Source organism: Mobula hypostoma, chromosome 8 (genome assembly GCF_963921235.1).
Source record: "Mobula hypostoma chromosome 8, sMobHyp1.1, whole genome shotgun sequence".
NCBI classification, from domain to species: Eukaryota; Metazoa; Chordata; class Chondrichthyes; order Myliobatiformes; family Myliobatidae; genus Mobula; species Mobula hypostoma.
Window position 1 is genome coordinate 36915981 of NC_086104.1, and position 17207 is coordinate 36933187.

Here is a 17207-nt window from a genome sequence, read left to right on the forward strand (position 1 = left end):
CTAACTGAAGGGCCATCAAGGAAAGTTTACCTCCTGGCAGGACATTTAAGAAAAAAACCTCCTAGCTTCACAAGCAAAACCAAAGGCACACACATGAATAGGAAATATTGCTGAGGCAGACTACATTCGATTAGCATGCAAGTGGTTTCACACACTCTCAATTATCCAATGTGTTAGTACAATACTTTCACTCTATATCAGTCCAGGGTGCTTCCAGAATCTGAAAGCCTCAAGATAATCAATATATGATGATTGGAAGCTAAGGTCATTCTTTGTATTCCATTGAATGCAGTTAGCATTAGACCATAAGACATAGGAGCAGAACTAGGCCATTCAGCTCATCGAGTCTGCGCTATCATTCCATCATGGCTGATCCCGGATCCCAATCAACTACATACTCCAGATTCTTACCATATCCTTTGGCCTTCCTCCCTTCTTAAAGAGTGGAGTGACATTTGCAATTTTCCAATCCTCTGTAAGCATGCCAGAATCAAGTGATTTTGAAAGATCATCACCAATGCATCTATTATCTCTTCAGCAACCTCCCTCCGGACTCTGGGATGTAGTTCATCTGGTCCAGGTAGCTTATCCATCTTAAGACCTTTGAATTTACCTAGCACTTTTTTCCTTTCTAATAGCAGTGGCACTCACTACTGCTCCCTGACACTCCAGATCTCTGGCACATTGCTAGTGTCTTCCATAGTGAAGACAGATGCAAACTGCCCATTAAGTTCATCTGCCATTTCTTTGTCCCCCTTTACTATCTCACCAGCATCATTTTCCAGTGGTCAAATATCAGCTCTCACCTCCTTTTAACTCTTTATATAACTGAAGAAACTTTTGGTATCCTGCTTTATAATATTGGCTTGTTTGCCCTCATGTTTCATCTTTTCCCTTGTAGCTTTTTTAGTTGCCTTTTGTTGGATTTTAAAGGCTTCCCAATCATCCAACTTGTCTATCACTTTTGCTACCTTATGTGACCTTTCCTTGGCTTTCATGCAATCTTTAACTTCCTTTGTCAGCCACAGTTGCCTACCCCTGCCATTTGAGAATATCTTCTTCTATGGGACCTATCTGTCCTGCGCCTTGTGAAATATTCCCAGAAACATCAGCCACCTCTGCTCTGCCATAATTCCCATCTGTATTCTTCTCCAATCCAGCTGAGCGAGCTCCCCTCTCATGCCTCTGTAATTCCCTTTATTCCATTGCGATAGTGATACATGTGACTTCTGTTTCTCTCCCTCTCAAGTTGCGCTATGAATTCAATCATATTATGATCACTACCTCCTTAGGGTTCCTTTACATTAAGCCCCTTAATAAGTTCTGGGTTGTTACACAACACCCAATCTAAGATAACCTTTCCCCGAGCAGGCTCAAGCACAAACTGCTCTAAAATGCATCTCAGAGGCATTCAGAAAATTCCCCCTCTTGAGATTCCACACCAACCTGATTTTCCCAATCCTCTTGCATACTGAAGTCCCCCTTTACGACTGTGCGATTGCACTCATTCCAATTCTTACACAACTTGAACTCACAGACCAATATTACTGTTGGGTGAACTATATGTTAACTGCCAACTTCTGTGAAGCAATTACCATCTGTTGCAGATTAAGTAGTATTACCATCTGAAGGAGTGACCTTGTCATTAAATGATGCAAACATGAGGAAATCTATGAGCAATTAAATGAGTTGAATGCTTTGCATAAACATGCTGTTGATTATTCATTGGTACAGATTTTTCAAAATGTATTTTGTTCATTGCTTTTTGATAAAACAGTGGAATATAAGACCATAAGACCATAGGATATAGGAGCAGAATTAGGCCATTTGGCCCATCAAGTCTGCTCCTCCAATCAATCATGGTTGATCTTTTTCTCCCCTCCTCAGCCCCATTCACCGGTCTTCTCCCTATAACCTTTGATGTTGTGTCCAATCAAGAACCTATCTAGCTCTGCCTTAAATACACCCAATGACCTGGCCTCCACCGCTGCCTGTGGTAATAAATTCCACAAATTAACTACCCTCTGGTTAAAGAAATTTCTCTGTATCTCTGTTTTAAATGGACACTCCTCAATTCTGAGGCTGTGCCCTCTTGTCCTAGACTACCCCACCATGTGAAACATCCTTTCCACATCTACCATGTCCAGGCCTTTCAACATTCAAAAGGATTCACTGAGATCACCCCTCATCCTTCTAAGTTCCAGTGAGTACAGACCCAGAGCTATCAAACGTTCCTCGTATGATAACCCTTTCATTCCCGGAATCATCCTTGTGAACCTCCTCTGAACCCTCTCCAATGCCAGCATATCTTTTCTTAGATGAGGAGCCCAGAACTATTCACAATACTCAAGGTGAGGCCTCATCAGTGCCTTATAAAGCCTCAGCATCACATCCTTGCTCTTGTAATGAATCTGATAAAATATCCTGACAAAAAGAAATTTTTGAAGGGGTGCCACATCCATCAAAGGCTGTTTGCTTCTTAATACTTCAATCTTTTGGTGTAACGCACAAAATACCAGAGGAATTCAGCAGATCAGGCATCATCCATGGAGAAAAATGGCTACTCAATTTTTCAGGTCAAGACCCTTCATCAGCACTGGAAAGAAAGAGGGGAGATAGCCACTATAAAAAAGGAGGCTCATCTTTTGGTGGGCCTGACTGGAAGTGGAGAGGTGAGGTATGGGAAATCCTTTTTCCATGCTGAAGCAGAAACCAATTCGTCATCTAGAAATTACATTTGCCGGGGCATTCCATTTTATTTTTAAATACCATTGAACAACTCAATGTTATTATGTGAAATCTATTTCTGTGAATAATCAATAGCATTGACAGTACATTTATGTAATGCTTTTAACATAACAAACTGATTCAAAGTGAGTTACAGTAGACTAGTCGGTGAAAAAGTTGACACCATTCCAAAGAAGAGTGAGAAAATAGTGACAAATTCCGAGTTCGGTCACAGAGGGTCCAAAAGTAGAAAAGGTAGAGAGACAGAAATTTTTAGAGCTGATGGCTCAGTTAGCTGAAGGCATGATAGTCAGTGATGGGTCAAATCAGAAGGAAATGTTTGAGCTGAGAAGTGGAGGAACACCTTATTTATTTATTGAGTTACAGCGAGGAATAGGCCTGGTCTTTCCTTTCCTTCGAGCTGCACTGCCCAGCAATCCTCTGACTTAATCCTAACCTAATCACAGGACAGTTTACAATGACTAAATAACCACCAATTGTTACATCTTTGGACTGTGGGAGGAATCCAGAGCACCTGGAGGAAACCCACAGGATTATGGGGAGAACATAAAAACCCTTTAGAGGCAGTAGTGGGCTGCTGCTGCTGTACAGCATTGCACTCACTACTACGCTGTTGCACTGCCTTGTTCTGAAAGAAATGGCAATGATTAGCAGAGGTGGGACATAAAGGTCTTATCATATTATTTTAAATTAATGACAATGTACTGTAGGCCTTTAAGAACAGCGGTAATGAGAGAGTGCATGGTTTAGGTCAGGACTTTGACAGCAACATTTTCAATAGCTTGCAATCAAAGACAAGGAATGATAATCCAATGCACCGGATTAATCAATATGGGGATCACTGAAGGACAATGTGCAAAGAAATGGCAGCTGAAATACAGTGCCAGGAAGTGTGTGGCCATGCACTTTGGTAAAGGAAATGAAAGGGTTGACTATTCTCTAAATTGAGAGAAACTCCAAAAAAACTGAGGTACAAAGGGACTTGGGCAGGATTCCCTGAAGGTTAATTTGCAGTTGAGTCTGTGACGAGGAAGGCAAACGCCATGTTAGCATTCATTTCAAGAAGACTAGAATATAAAAGCAAGCCTGTAATGTTAAGGCTTTATAAAGCACTGGTGAGGCCTCACTTGGAGTATCGTGAGCAGTTTTTGGCCTCTTAGAATGGATGTGCTGAAACTGGAGAGGATTCAAAGGAGTTTCACAAAAATGATTCTAGGATTGAATGGCTTGTCATATGAAGAGTGTTTGGTGGTTCTGGGCCTGTATTCACAAGAATTCAGAAGAATGAGGGGTAACTTCATTGAAACCAACTGAATGGTGAAAGGCTTTGGTAGATTGGATGTGGAGAGGGCATTTCCTATAATGGGAGAGTCTAAGATCAGAAGACACAGCCTCAGAATACAGGGGTGTCATTTTAGAATGGAGATGAGGATGAATTTCTTTAGCCAGAGAGTGGTGAATCTGTGGAATTCTTTGCCACAAGCAGCTGTGGAGGCCAAGTCTTTATTTAAGGCGGAGAATGATAGATTCTTGTTTGGTCAGGGCATGAAGGCATACGGGGAATAGGCAGGAGATTGGGGCTGAGAGGAAAATTGGATCAACCACGAGAAATAGAAGAGCAGACACAATGGGCCTAATGGCATAATTCTGCTCCTATACCTTATGGTCTGAAAGCATAAGTGAGGGTTTCAACAGCAGATGCCCTGAGTTTGGTGCTATTGGTACAGAGGGAGAAGCTCTGCTTATAGATTGGATAGGGAAACAAAATTTATATCAGGTCCAAAGGGAGCTGAAGCAGCAAAAAAAGCCAACTAGTGACTGACCAAGGGAATTATTGACTTTACACAGGGACAAAAGATAGTGTCTGTCTGCTCATTGTTTGTTGTCTTCTCATCGTTCTGGGTGGGATGTTAAGCAAGCATGGCCGGGGCTTGATTCTGATGGAGGAAATGTAGAATTCAGCTTTTGTAGATATGGAAGAAGCAGAAGCTGCCTTGCCCTTGGTCAATGTTGTTGAAAGGCAGCATGTAGGTTGGACTTTGAATGATTCAGAGGTTGATTTTATGAGAATGCGAAAGTGCCGGGGCAGGAAGGAAAGAAGGAAGGACATTTATAGAAAGAGCTTTGCCTGAGATCAAATCAATAAAAATGGGATTTCTGGCAAGGAAATTGCACTTAGCTGGAGAACACAGCAAGAGGGTTTGATGTTTATCAACCTAACAGCTGCAGAGAAGTGAAGAAAGATGGGACTGTGTACCAGGGTTACAATAAGTAATAAATGCAAGAGATTCTGCGGATGCTGGAAATCCAGAGTAACGCACACAAAGTTCAAGAAGAACCCGGCAGATCAGGCAGCATCTCTGGAAAGGAATAAAGAATCGACGTTTCTGGCTGAGATGATTTAGGAATGATGAAGGGTCTAGGCCTGAAACGTCTGCTCTTTATTTCTTTCCATAGATGCTGCTTGACCTGCTGAGTTTCTCCAGTGTATGTTACTATACAATAAGTAAAGATAGTATATTGAATATACTGCACTTCAATAGTTATTAGGATTTAGCTATTTTTGCTCATTTAACATTGTTTAAATGTTTAATAATTAAGAATTAATTTGAGTCTCAGTTCAATACAAATGTTTGAAATTGATCTGACCACAGGACCACAGAGCAGTTATAGACATTCTCGTACCCCTGGCCATTCTAATCACCCTAATGAACACAGTGATTTAAAAATAGTGCAAGAACATTATAGTGCTGAATTTTGCGAAGCCACATAATGAGTAATACCCACCATTCTTCAGATGAAACTACGGATTGCAAATTTGCTGTTGATGGGAGAAAAAAAATCATCTGGTGCCCTCTACAGGATTTGTGTAAACAGGGTAAATCAGGTCGGACATTCAAGGAAAGAAACTGTGCAGAGCTTGAACAAGAAAGAGTAAATAAGAATAGTGAACTCAATATCTGATCAGATATAAAAAGCAATATAGACAGAAAAAGACTGGATTAGCAGAGACAAGATGAGACAGAGAATAAAGAGAACCATGAAGTAAATTAATCCTGTAAAATCTTTCTGCGGAGGCTAAAGAGAGCTGGACTATGCACATTAATACTCACAGCTTTCTACAGATGGGCCGTTGGGAGTATTCTAACATGCTAGTGTGGAAACTGCACTGCGGCAGACAGGAGGGGCCTACCATGGACAGTTAGAGCTGCCCAAGGAATCACTGGCACTAGTCTACCCATCATCAAGCACATATTATGCAGAAAGGTGCTGGAAAAAGGTCAGCAATATCATGAAGAATCTTATCCACCCTGCCTATGGACTACCTGTCCCAATCCCATCCAAGCCAGGACCACCAGACTCAAAAACAATTACTTCTCCCAAGCAGATAGGGTGATTGACAACTCCACCCATTAACCCACCCCAAGCCCTCACCCACCACTACATCCACATCAGGCACTCCTCCCCACAACCACACAGCACCCTTCATCCTCCCACACACTGTCACCTTATGAGGGGTGATTGATAAGTTCGTGGCCTAAAGTAGAAGGAGTCAATTTTAGAAAACCTAGCAAATTTATGTTTCCTACATTTACACACTTAGTCCAGCGGTTGTGGAGCATACGGATCCCTTCTTTGTAGAAGTCGGTGTCTTGGACCTCCAGAAAGTGGTCCACAGCAAGGGTGATTGATAAGGTAGAAGGAGCTGAGTTATTAACTTCAAACTTTCTGCATAACCACTCAAAGAGTTGAACTGCACATGCGTGTAACAAGAGCTGTATACCTCATCTCCTTCTACCTTAGGCCACAAACTTATCAAACACCCCTGTTGTGGATCACTTTCTGGAGGTTCAAGACGCCAACTTCTACAAAGAAGGGATCTGTATGCTCCACGACCGCTGGACTAAGTGTGTACATGTAGGAGGGGACTATGTTGAAAAATAAATGTGCTAGGTTTTCTAAAATTGATTCCTTCTACCTTAGGCCACAAACTTATCAATCACCTCTCATATGCTTACACTCCACACCTCCTAATACAGTCACTGCCCAACTGTGTATTTGTACATCCTGCTGCTACCTTAAAGAGTTCCTCTTGCCCAGGGCCACTTTGTCACTTATCACTTCCTATCTGCATCACCATGTGTTCAGATATTTACACTCTATATACATACAATCAGTCTACGTTTGTAGATAATGGCATGAATATAAAGCCGGCTGTTGGTGTAGTGGCATCTGCACAGGACTTTGAGGTGAGTGGTCCTGGGTTCAGATCTGGCCGGCTCCTTGCACACTTTCCAGCCATGCTGGATCGAGCATCGAGCTAACAACTCGGCCGTGTAAAAAAAAAGTCAAATGCTAAAGAAACGGCAAGGTTGCCATCTGATGTACCACAAGGCGTGGAGAGGAGCAAAAAACATGTATATACAGCCAAACTCAATGGTTACTTGTACATTGTGTTTTACAGGATTGCTTTTATATTTATATTTATTGTGCTTTTTATCTCACTGCGTTTTTTGTACTGCATCAGATCTGGAATAATAATCATTTTATTCTCCTTTTCATTCATGTACTCAAGAATGACAATAAACAATCTTGAATCAACAATAATTAAAATCCAATGTAAAGATACTCTATAATTGTAACCATTACATTTAATGTCAAAGTGGTTGTTTGCCAGTAATTCAACATAACAGTAAAAAAAAACACAGATTGAAATGAACAACCCCTGACTTTCTGTGGTGAGATCAGTTCATATTTACTCCGTATATATCTATTAGGAATTATGCTGCTCAATCAATTTAAATGGTGAGTCAGACAACTTTCGGGAAGCACGCTGGGGAGCGGTTTCTGGAAAGTAAAGAACTGCAGATAATGGAAATCCAAATCAAAAAACTAAAATGATGGAAGTACCCAGCAGGTCAGGCAGTAAGTGTGGTGAAAGAAACGGAGTCGAGGTTTCAGGTTTCCTCAGATGTCAGGAAGCTACCTCATGCAAAGCTGCCATTGGACTTGAGCAGAAGTAGCAACGCGTTGCTAGCTCTAATGTGATTTTGTCTGCCAGTTTTGGTCCATTAGGAAAACAGAATTATATTATTGTACAACTATTAAATCGTTTCAAATATTTGACGCTGCAGTGGGAGATGAGGGGGAGGGTGTTGGTATTGTAGGATTTTTAGTTTGTGAAACTATCATATAGATTGCTGGAAAGCTTTTAGTTTCTTCTCCAAAGAGACTTGCAGGTCAGATTGCATTCTGTGAACTTCTCAATGACTCATAACAACTGATGAGTCATTGAAACTGAGATTACTCTCTGGCATGTTTGGTAGTGACCGACATCTATCATTCATTTCTGGGTTAACTTTGAACGAAGATTCAAACCCAAAATTGATTCAGCAAATTGTGGGTGATTGGCTACAAAACTGAGAAATAGAATGAAGAAAATAGTGTGAAAAGGAGGCTAAATGGTCTCAGTCACATTTATTGCTCACTGTATTTTCCATGACACACATAAAAGTTGCTTGTGAACGCAGCAGGCCAGGCAGCATGTCTAGGAAGAGGTACAGTCGACGTTTCGGGTCTTGGCCCAAAAAGTCGACTGTACCTCTTCCTACAGATGCTGCCTGGCCTGCTGCGTTCACCAGCAACTTTCATGTGTGTTGCTTGAAATTCCAGCATCTGCAGATTTCCTCGTGTTTGCCTATTTTCCACGACAATGCTTATTGACAGTGCTGTTGCTCCTCTCACTGCCAACTTTAGGAAGAATGCACAGGAGCCTTAGGTGATACACCATCAGGTTCAGGAACAGTTATTACCCATCAACCTTCCAGCTCTTTGTTAGAAAGTATTCTGGAGTTATGTGGATATAGCAGATGTTAATTCAAAAAAGAACCAGTCTTCAGTTTTTATTGTAAATTAAAGTTCAAGAAGCTTGTAATTAGCTTTCAGTTTTTTTTTGTAAGCTGCAAGCAGTAAATTGAAGTTAAAAGCATAGGCTGCTCCAAAGACTAAGAGACTGCATAGGAAATAGCCAAATGTTAAAACACTGGGGTGGTGTTAATTGGCTAAATTAATGTGGCTATATTATTTGCACCTTGTGACTGAATTCAAACTGGCAGAGTAGATGGATGATGTCATTTGGCATATCAAACATGGTCACAGGTATTAGCAATCAATAGTTTACATGTACATACTGTATTTGTGTACTCAGAGACAGCCTCACATTAATATTGTGTGTCTGGATGTTTGTCCCCAGAAGCCTTTAAGCTATTTTTGTGAATTACTTTGTGACAAAATTGTTTGAATATTCAGAGGCATCTGCTCTGTAGAGATATAATTGAAGGAAGCATTGCCAACCCAATGTATTGCAGGGAACAATGTCATTGGAGCTATTGAAATTAAATTGTATCAGCTATTGTTACCTTTGATCTTAAGGGTATAAAACGTGACATATATACCTTTGGATTTGTGAGCCTGTACCAAGAGTGTCTCCAAATAATGCCTGAATGCTTTCTGTGCTGAATAAAGACTTCTATGTCACCACCTTCAGTGCCACAAAACTGCTGAACTGGAGTGGATAACTTCACTCATTGAACTGATTGCACAACCTATGGACTCACCTTTAAGGACCCTACAATTCATGATCTCAATATTTATTATTTATTTATTTTAAATATTTTGTTATTTCCTTTTGTATTTGTACAGTTTGTTGTCTCAGGATGGTATATGGTGACATATGTACTTTGATAATAAATTTCTTTGAACTTTGAAGTAAATATGGTTTTCTGCAATCTCAGAAATTAAACCCAACTCTTCACTTCCTTCCTGCAACTAATAGCCTCTAATGTAGGTCATCCAATGTTGGAATTAGAGTTTTATTCTGTTGAACTTTTCCTTGATTGCACATTGTATAATGCCCCATACTTCCAGATTCTGTGCAAGCAATCCATATTTTGATGCATTGTCCGTAATGCTGCTGCAAGTAAGTTTTTCATTGTAACTGTGCAAAAACGTACTTGGGCATATGACAATAAACCCAATTTTGACATTTCCCATAATAAAACTGTGCTTTATGAGATTGTCTTATGCTTCAAGAGTACAGGCGGTGAAAACTGAACGTAAGCTGTCAAAGATAATTTCACTTTAAAAACATAAAACTATGACACTGGAGTAGCTTTATAGAAAATACAAAACTAAAAACAAGAAATATTTGCTTAGGGTAAAGTTTATATGGCAAAGGGATGCCTTATTCAGAATATTTTACAGAAAATGCAGAACATGGAAAATACATCCTATGGTGTACTGTACATTAAAACCAGCAGTCCAATGACAAAAAATCCCTTGACATCCTGTCATCATGTGAAGGCAGAAGTGATCTGTTGGTAAACTGGACTCAAAATTAGTTTGGTAACAAGAGGCAGAATGTAGTGATGGTTTGGTGTTTATCTGACTGAAGGTCTGAAGCAGCACTGGGGCTCCACAGGGGATTGTCTTGTCTCCCTTTCTCTTCACCATTTACACCTCGGACTTCAACTACTGCACAGAGTCTTGTCATCTTCAGAAGTTTTCTGATGACTCTGCCATAGTTGGATGCATCAGCAAGGGAGATGAGGCTGAGTACAGGGCTACGGTGGGAAACTTTGTCACATGGTGTGAGCAGAATTATCTGCAGCTTAATGTGAAAAAGACTAAGGAGCTGGTGGTGGACCTGAGGAGAGCTAAGGTACCGGTGACCCCTGTTTCCATTCAGGGGGTCAGTGTGGACATGGTGGATGATTACAAATACCTGGGGATACCAATTGACAATAAACTGGACTGGTCAAAGAACACTGAGGCTGTCTACAAGAAGGGTCAGAGCCGTCTCTATTTCCTGAGGAGACTGAGGTCCTTTAACATCTGCCGGACGATGCTGAGGATGTTCTACGAGTCTGTGGTGGCCAGTGCGATCATGTTTGCTATTGTGTGCTGGGGCAGCAGGCTGAGGGTAGCAGACACCAACAGAATCAACAAACTCATTCGTAAGGCAAGTGATGTTGTGGAGATGGAACTGGACTCTCTCACGGTTGTGTCTAAAAAGAGGATGCTGTCTAAGTTGCATGCCATCTTGGACAATGTCTCCCATCCACTACGTAATGTACTGGGTAGGCACAGGAGTACATTCAGCCAGAGACTCATTCCACCGAGACGCAGCACAGAGCGTCATAGGAAGTCATTCCTGCCTGTGGCCATCAAACTTTACAACTCCTCCCTTGGAAGGTCAGAAACCCTGAGCCAATAGGCTGGTCCTGGATTTATTTCATAATTTACTGGCAAATTTACATATTACTATTTAACTATTTATGGTTCTATTACTATTTATTATTTATGGTGCAACTGTAACGAAAACCAATTTCCCCCGGGATAATAAAGTATAACTATGACTATACAAGTGGTGTTCTGCAGGCATCAATATGGGGAAATCTGTTGTTTGTAATGAGTTGAATGAGAATATAGATAGTCCAATTAATGGCACAATCAATGGTGAAGTCATGGAAGGTTGGCTAATGGTACTGTGAGAGATAGATCAGAAAGAAAGTTAAATGGAGTGGTGGTAGATGGAATTTATTCCAGACTAGTGTGACTTAGTACATTTTGGAAAGTCATCTTTTGATAGGACATTGGAGTAAATGGTAGGGACCTCAGGAGCACTAATGCACAGAGGAGCCTTGGGTAGAAGGCTGTGTCCCACTGAGAGAGGACATAGAGGTGCATAGGGCTGTGAAGAAGGCATTTGATATTTGCCTTCATTGGCTAAGGTGTCGAATATAAGAGGTGGGAGCTGTAGACTGCATTGATTAGATCACATGTAGTTATAGTTGCATCACAACAGTTCTGGTGAGAAGAAAACCTAAAAACAAGAAGTATCCATGTTCATTGTATAAAAGGTGACCAGAAACAATCAATGGAATGAAATCTAGCAAAAGAGATGACAGCCAACGCTTTATCAACCCAGGCTTCACACACTTACTGCAGGAACAGTATTGGTAATTTGGCTTATTATTTTTACATGAACTGAAGTACAGTGGAAAACATGTCTCGCATGTTGTTAATACAGATCAATTTATTACAACAGCGCATTGAGGTAGGTAAGCAACAACAGAACGCAAAATAAAGAATTAGAGTTATAGAGATAGAGTAATGCAAGAAGAGAACAAGGCACAAGGTCATAATGGCAGATTGAAAATCCGTATTGCCATTCAATAGTCTTATTAACGGCAGGATAGAAAACCTGTCCTTGAGTCTGGTAGTATGTGCTTTCAGGCTTTTGTATCTTTTGTGTGTGCAATCCATTTTCTGCCTGATGGAAGAACGGAATCAGAATCAGGTTCTAACTGCAATACATAATCTAGCAAAGAGAAAGGAAAAAAGAGTTTTAAAATAAATAAATAAATAAATATATCAATTATGTATATTGAATCGATTTTTTTTAAATGTGCAAAAACAGAAATATTGTATATAAAAAAAAAGTGAGGTAGTGTCCAAAGCTTCAATGTCCATTTAGGAATCAGATGGCAGAGGGGAAGAAGCTGTTCCTGAGAGTGTGCTTCAGGCTTCTGTCCCTCCTACCTGATGGTAACAGTGAGAAAAGGGCATGTCCTGGGGTGCTGGAGGTCCTTAATAATGGACGCTGCCTTTCTGAGACACCACTCCCTAAAGCTGTCCTGGGTACTTCGTAGGCTAGTGCCCAAGGTGGAGCTGACTAAATTTACAACCTTCTGCAGTGTCTTTCGGTCCTGTGCAGTAGCCCCTCCAAACCAGTCAGTGATGCGGCCTGTCAGAATGCTCTCCACAGTACAACTATAGAAGTTTTTGAGTGTATTTGTTGACATGCCAAATCTCTTCAAACTCCTAATGAAGTATAGCTGCTGTCTTGCCTTCTTTATAACTACTGTACATAGATATGTTGGGACCAGATTAGATCCTCAGAGATCTTGACACCCAGGAACTTGAAGCTGCTCACTCTCTCCACTTCTGGTCCCTCTATGAGGATTGCCTTTTTGAAGCAAGTGGGAACTTCTGCCTGTAGCAGGGAGAGGTTGAAAATGTCCTTGAATACTCCTGCTAGTTGTTTGGCACAGGTTTTCAGAGCCTTACTAGGTACTCCATCGGGACCATTTGCTTTGCAACGGTTCACTCTCTTTAAAGAGCCTAACATCAGCCTCTGAGACAGAGATCACAGGGTCATTAGGTGCAGCAGGGATCTTCACAGCTGTAGTTGTGTTCTCCCATTCAAAGCGTGCATAGAGGTCGTTGAGTTCATTTGGTAGGAAAGCATCGCTGCCATTCATGTTTTTCGGTTTCACATTGTAGGAAGTAATGTATTGCAGACCCTGCCAGAGTTGCCATGCATCTGATATCACCTCCAGCCACGTTCAAAATTGTCTCTTCACCCTGGAAATACTTTATACTTTATACTCTATTGTCGCCAAACAATTTGCACTAGAACATACAATCATCACAGCGATATTTGATTCTGCGCTTCGCACTCCCTGGATTACAAATATTAAATATTAAAGATATTAAAAATAGTTAAAATTAGTAAATTAAATTATAAATCATAAATAGAAAATAGAAAAATGGGAAGTAAGGTAGTGCAAAAAAACCGAGAGGCAGGTCCGGATATTTGGAGGCTACGGACCAGATCCGGGTCAGGATCCATTCAGCAGTCTTATCACAGTTGGAAAGAAGCTGTTCCCAGATCTGGCCATATGAACCTTCTTCCAGAGGGAAGAGGGATGAAAAGTCTGTTGGCTGGGTGGGTCGTGTCCTCGATTATCCTGGCAGCACTGCTCCGACAGCATGCAGTGTAAAGTGAGTCCACAGACGGAAGATTGGTTTGTGTGGTGTGCTGCGCCATGTTCATGATCTTCTGCAGCTTCTTCTGGACAACTTCCATACCAGGTTATGATGCACCCTAGAAGAATGTTTTCTACGGTGCATCTATAAAAATTAGTGAGGGTTTTAGGGGACAGGCCAAATTTCTTTAGTTTTCTCAGGAAGTAAAGGCGCTGGTGGGCCTTCTTGGCAGTGAATTCTGCTTGGTTGGACCAAGTCAGGTCATTTGTGGTATTGACCTCAAGGAACTTAAAGCTTTTGACCTGCTCCACTTGTGCACCACGGATGTAAATTGGGTCGTGCGGTCCACTACTCCTTCTGAAGTCAACAACTAATTCCTTCATCTTGCTGACATTGAGGGATAGGTTATTGTCTTCGCACCATGCCACTAGGTTCTTAATTTCCTCTCTGTACTCAAACTCATTATTACCCGAGATATAGCCTACAATAGCCCTCCACAAACCAAACTTTGTTTTTTGATACAGGCCTTCAGCAGACGACGTACCTCCTGGTTCATCCATGGCTTTTGGTTTGGGATAGGTACATCCTGAGCTTATTTACTAGGAGATGGAGTGACGTTTAGTGCAGCACTCTGTGGGGAAGAACCACAATCCAGAATCCTTTCACTACCAAATATGGAGGGGCAGAGTCTGGTGGGAAAACTCCTTAAAATAAAACGTTATATCAACCCAGAGATCCCCATGAGTGACAATGGTGCTATTAACACCACTGAATGAATTGACGAAATGACACTAGGAATGTAAAGAATGTTGTACAGCTTTTCTCCCTTTTGTAAATATATTGTTATGAATAATCTTTATTTCTGAAATAAGAAAAATTAAAGTCAAATGCACCCTCAATATTCAGTTCTGGCAAAGATGGCAGAGCTTCCTGTCACTAAGCTGTGATATCTGTCTAGGTGTGGCTCAGACTTAGTTGGTCTTTAGACTTGTAGGGGCGTTATTGGGTACATGATGAAGAGTTAGGGGTCAGGGATGTGATGTGGGGGAAGTTAGAGGTCAGACTGGAGCCTAGACTTTTGCTCTGTGCTCTGCGCTCCACAATTGAAGACCAGTGATCCCGGTGACTGAAGACCATAGAACATAGAATAGTACAGCACAGTACAGGCCCTTCAGCCCACAATGTTGTGCTGACCTTTAAAGCCTACCTCCCATACCTACCCCAACTTAAATTCCTCCATATACCTGCCTAGTAGTCTCTTAAATTGCACTAGTGTATCTGCCTCCACCACTTACTCAGGCAGTGCATTCCACGCACCAACCACTCTCTGAGTGAAAAACCTTCCTCTAATATCCCACTTGAACTTCCCACCCCTTACCTTAAAGCCATGTCCTCTTGTATTGAGCAGTGGTGTCCTGGGGAAGAGGCGCTGGCTGTCCACTCTATCTATTCTTCTCAATATCTTGTATACCTCTATCATGTCTCCTCTTATCCTCCTTCTCTCCAAAGAGTAGAGCCCTAGGTTCCTTAATCTCTGATCACAATGCATACTCTCTAAACCAGGCAGCATCCTGGTAAATCTCCTCTGTACCCTTTCCAATGCTTCCACATCCTTCCTATAGTGAGGCAACCAGAACTGGAAACAGTACTCCAAGTGTGGCCTAACCAGAGTTTTATAGAGCTGCATAATTTCTCCGCGACTCTTAAACTCTGTCCCTAGATTTATGAAAGCTAACACTCCATAAGCTTTCTTAACTGTCCTATCTACCTGTGAGGCAACTTTCAGGGATCTGTGGACGTGTACCCGCAGATCTCTCTGCTCCTCCACACTACCAAGTATCCTGCCATTTACTTTGTACTCTGCCTTGGAGTTTGTCCTTCCAAAGTGTACCACTTCACACTTCTCCGGGTTGAACTCCATCTGCCACTTCTCAGCCCACTTCTGCATCCTATCAATGTCTCTCTGCAATCTTTGTCAATCCTCTACACTATCCACAACACCACCAACCTTTGTGTCGTCTGCAAACATGCCAATCCATCCTTCTACCCCAACATCCAGGTCGTTAATAAAAATCACGAAAAGTAGAGGTCCCAGAACCGATCCTTGTGGGACACCACTAGTCACAACCCTCCAATCCGAATGTACTTCCTCCACCACGACCCTCTGCCTTCTGCAGGCAAGTCAATTCTGAATCCACCTGGCCAAACTTCCCTGGATTCCATGCCTTCTGACTTTCTGAATAAGCCTACCGTGTAGAACCTTGTCAAATGCCTTACTAAAATCCATGTAGATCATATCCACTGCACTACCCTCATCTATATGCCTGGTCACCTCCTCAAAGAACTCTATCAGGCTTGTTAGACACGATCTGCCCTTCACAAAGCCATGCTGACTGTCCCTGATCAGACCATGATTTTCTAAATGCCCATGGATCCTATCTCTAAGAGTCTTTTCCAACAGGTTTCCCACCACAGACGTAAGGCTCACTGGTCTATAATTACCCAGACTATCCCTACTACCTTTTTTAAACAAGGGGACAACATTTGCCTCCCTCCAATCCTCCGGTACTATTCCCGTGGACAATGAGGACATAAAGATCCTGGCCAGAGGCTCAGCAATCTCTTCCCTTGCCTCGTGGAGCAACCTGGGGAATATTCTGTCAGGCCCCGGGGACTTATCCGTCCTAATGTATTTTAACAACTCCAACACCTCCTCTTCCTTAATATCAACATGCTCCAGAACATCAACCTCACTCATATTGTCCTCACCATCATCAAGTTCCCTCTCATTGGTGAATACCGAAGAGAAGTATTCATTGAGGGCCTTGCTCACTTCCATAGCCTCCAGGCACATCTTCCCTCCTTTATCTCTAATCGGTCCTACCTTCAGTCCTGTCATCCTTTTGTTCTTCGCATAATTGAAGAATGCCTTGGGGTTTTCCTTTACCCTACTCACCAAGGCCTTCTCATGCCCCCTTCTTGCTCTCCTCAGCCCCATCTTTTTTTTCTTTTTTGTAATTTATTTTTTATTGAAGTTCATCATCAAACAAACATTTCCATAAGATGTATTTCAGATTGTGTGTGTGTATATATATATATATCATATTTGTCACAAATCTCCACATCATATTTATCTGAAGTATACACTTATAGAAAGGAGAGGAAAGAAAGAACAATCGAAAGAAGAAAACTATGTACAAAGTAAGGAGTGATTTTTTTTTACAACGTATTCATTGACTTGTGAGAATAAAATCTGGCCTACGAGGTGTTATGTAGTTAAGCCATCTTTCCCAGTATGAAACAAATTGTTCCAACTTATGATTAACAGATGCTGTTATCTTCCCCATTTTGTAAATATCCATTGTAATTTCCATCCATACATATAAAGTTGGCCTCTCCTGTAATGACCATTTCCTGGTAAGGGTCTTTTTACCAGCCACCAGCAGTACATTCATTAAATGTTTATCTCTTTTCAACCATTCTTGAGGTATATACCCAAAATATATGGTCTTACTCTCTAAGGGTATTTCACATTTAAAGATGTCTTGTAGGGCATTAGGTATCCTGTCCAACAGTCCCTTCTTAAGCTCCTTTCTTGCTACCCTATATTCCTCAATAGACCCATC